This window comes from Apium graveolens, chromosome 8 (genome assembly GCF_009905375.1).
Source record: "Apium graveolens cultivar Ventura chromosome 8, ASM990537v1, whole genome shotgun sequence".
NCBI lineage: Eukaryota > Viridiplantae > Streptophyta > Magnoliopsida > Apiales > Apiaceae > Apium > Apium graveolens.
Window position 1 is genome coordinate 165,865,272 of NC_133654.1, and position 3,773 is coordinate 165,869,044.

Sequence of the window (3,773 nt, forward strand, 5' to 3'; positions counted from 1 at the left end):
CGGTGCATTGGAGTCCGACCCGGTTGGCCCTGGACTAAGTGGTCTAGCCGCGGGTTCAGTAAGGGTCATATACCCTATCATTTTCCCCACACTCTCTTATGCATATTTTCTGGATGAAGTAGTAGAGTGAGAAGTCTATAAGGGAAAATTTTGAGCTTTCTTGCCCCCAGTCCGGTTGTGTTGAAGTAGACCAACCCGGACTCTAGAATGAACCTCAGCTGGATTTCAGAGAAAACTTTGAGCTTTCTTGCCTCCAATCCGGGTTGTGTTGAAGTAGACCAACCTGGACTCTGGAATGAACTTCAAGTGGCTTTAAGAGAAATTTTTTAGCTTTCTTACCCCCCAGTCTGGGTTGTGTTGAAGTAGAGCAATCTAGATTCTGGAGTTGGCTTTTATAAAATTTTGAGTTTTCTTGCCCCCTCAGTCCAGATTATGTAGAGGTATTGATCCGGGTCCGGGTCAAAAATCTGGAAGTTGAATCGATTTTTGTTGTTTTTCCCTCCTTTTATTTAAATTTTGATAACTTATTTATCCTTGGATCTCGTTCCATAATGATGGAAATTATTAATTATTGTCTATATGTACGATTATAGGTATATACTTTTCTGTAAAAAATATAGATAGATGGCCAGGATGATATCACTTAGTGGTGGCTATTCAACATTTACCAGGGCTAATAAAGCCTCTCACCCTTTTCACTTTTCACTTTACCAATTTACCTCATTTTTCGAATACCACACTTGGCGCTTTTTTAGATCTGATACGCGATTGCAAGCTTCAGGCGAGCACTCCCCCATATTCGCTTTTTCTACACCCGTAAGATTTTGTTCTCTCTTTTTTCATTTATTTTGCTTTAAAATCGAAGACTAAAATTTAATTTAATTGCTCTTTAGCTATCATTACTCTATCTTTTTTAGTATTGTATGCTTCCTTTATTCTTTGTTTGCTTGATAATATGAATTTATACGACTTATAAGTTTGATAATTTGTTTGGTTGTGATTCTGGTTATGGTTGGGCGCTCTTTGGTTGGTCTTTTATTTTTGGGTTTTCATTGTATTCTTGGTGTTCTTGTGTAGAATAAGCGTTTATGTTTGTGATTTGGGCATAATTTGGTGTTTGATCTTGATTGCTAAGTGTTTATGTGTTTAGGGTTTTGACTGGGGTCAGGACCTAGGATTGCGAGCCGGACCTAGGTTTATTTAGTATGTAGGATTTTCTTGTTTGATCTCAGACCCGGACTAGTGATATATAAAGGTTAAAATTAAAAAATAAGCTAGTCCGGGCCATGCTAGATTTAACTCAAAATTTCTTAGGGATGTAGACTAACCAAGTTTCTTGATTTTAGGTTTATGATCCAGACTAAAGCTCACGCTAAGATCTATTTCTCCTACTACCCCGGATCTTTCGACTCTGAAAGTGATCCGGGTTCCTCTACAGTTGACACGAAACGGGTAAATATGGGAAAAAAGGCTTCAACTTCGTCGCGTAATGTTATTCATGAGCTCCGGGTTAAGAAGATATCCCCTAGGAAGGTTCCTTATACCCTAGAAGCATATAAGATTTATGTCCTGAATTATTTTATCACCAAGATTGATGCCATAGTGAATGACTGAGACTACCGGAATATTAGTGTCGGGTATGCTAAACCGCCAAACAGTCATTCGGGATCGTACAATGAGGCTGGACTTGATAAAAAGTTTGCTTGGATGATTGTTGTTAAGGAGCCTTATACTTTGAAGATGATATGACTGCTTTGACTCTGACTGAAATGGATGTGTCAATCTGGGCCGCCTTTCAGTTAGATTCTCATATTGAATGGAGGTGGGCTCGTCTGGGGAAAGGATTTACCACCGGCCAGCAGATGGATTGGTTCCTGTTTGGTTGGAACACTTGAGGTCCGGATGGAATCAACACTTCCACTTATTTTTAAAGCATCTGTGCAAATATGTGTATAAATTATCTCCCATGCAAATAACCTCAAATGGTATTAAGTGGATGACATGGTTCCTTTGGTGCTGCAATACTTTTGGTGTCCAGCCAACCCTAAAGTTATGGCATCAAAGTTTTGCTTTGGTCAAGTCGAGTCAGCAGCCTTTGTCTGAGATGCGCTTATGGGCCTCCGAGTGTGGGTATGGTTCAGGTACTGCAAAGCCGATAATTCAGTAGACTTCACTTAAATATTGGAATGGAAAAATAATTTTATTGAAAGGCTTGGATTTGTTCTTTACGCCTTATATCATTTTGGAGAGTAGACCAAACGCGGTTTAAGCGTCCGGTGTTGGAGGGTGAATCCATTCAACTAGTGTTTGATTTTTGTGAGTGTCTCGGGTTTTAGTTTACCCGGGATACTTTTATGGATCTTGAGAAGATGCATAAGTTCGGCTGTAAATGAAGGCTTTTAGTCCGGCTTCCGCTCTTTGTTTCTTATTTTTACGTCTAAATCTATGTTGCTTTCCGTTTTTATTTTAACTTCATTTTTGCTTGTATTTTATTTCAGGTCTTCCATTTTATAATCCAAGAATGTCTTCCTCAGCTTATAGTGAGGCTCTTCGGGGGTTCAATACTACTTTCAAGAAGAAGAAGAGGTTCTCAGTTGTTGAGTCCGGCTTGGTACCTCATCCCGAAGAGGGGTCCGAGTAGAACACCCCTTTAAGGCCTACTGTTGTGATTGAGGAAGATTTGCATGTTGAAGAATATGTTGAAGTTGAGAACCTGGACGACTTTGATAACTTATTTGAGATCGAGCCGTTGGGAGACGCTCCGGAGATGGGAGAAGGCCGGGGGACTAAGCATATACATACTATTTTGACAGAACTTCCCCGGATGAAGAAGGGTCACACAATCCCGGTGCCCGCTTCTGCTGTTGATAAGGGGAAAGGTGAGGTGGGGGATGTTTATGGGTCTGCTGGGTCTAACTTGTCAGAGAAGGTTACCCGACCATGGCTGAGATGCCCTCTACAACAGACTGGAGGAGGATGAATGAGTCCAGATTTGATGCAATGATCAAGAAGTGCACCGAACTTTATGGGAAGATAATATCTTCCTTAGCTTTTACTTTATGTATTATTTTTTTGTTACCATGTGCTTTATTGTGTTTATTTTTGTTTCTCTTAGCTTGGTGTATCTATGGCCGGAACGACTGTTCTTGCTTGTAAAGAGATGAAGGATTCCCGGAAGCTTGCTGAATCGAAAGAGATGGAGATTATTAATCTGAAGTCTAGACTATTTAAAAAAGAGACTGTACTGTCTGGGCTGAACAAGCATCTTAATGAAGTTACGACCCTGGCAAAGAATGCTGAAAAATATGTCTATGACTTGTAGAGTGAGATTGTCGAGCTGAAGAAATAGCTTTCTGAGCGAAGTTCAGCGGGGGAGTTTATTGAATCTTATAAAAATACTGAGGAATATGACAAATCTATCTCCAAGGCCGAACCGAAACTAGAAAACCGTACCGCTCTGGAAAATTTCGGTTCGGTTTGGTTTAGGTTTTTAAAAATTACATTTTTTTTAGTTTTTCGGTTTGAACCGAAATAATATCGGTTTGGTTCGGTTTCTTAGAGATCGGTTCAGTTAAACCGAATTAACCAAAATATCTATACATATTTATAAATTATATTTTATATATAATATGTAATATTTCTATTACTAAATGTAAAACAAAACATGACCCGAATGAATGTAATTCTAAATCTAAACTTCCATCACGGACACAGACGGCTAGACTCAAACAAAGTTGCCGCCATTCAATTTCAACACAGACTTCCATCTAATT

The 3,773-nt window shown here is 39.3% G+C and overlaps 1 long non-coding RNA gene across 1 annotated transcript; it reads left to right on the top strand.

Moving 5' to 3' along the window:
• Positions 1 to 665: 665 nt before the first annotated feature.
• LOC141679138 (uncharacterized) lies at positions 666 to 3,467 on the top strand. Its single transcript, XR_012558046.1, has 3 exons — positions 666 to 816; positions 1,347 to 2,141; positions 2,499 to 3,467. It is a non-coding gene; the product is annotated as an uncharacterized LOC141679138 (long non-coding RNA).
• Positions 3,468 to 3,773: the final 306 nt, after the last annotated feature.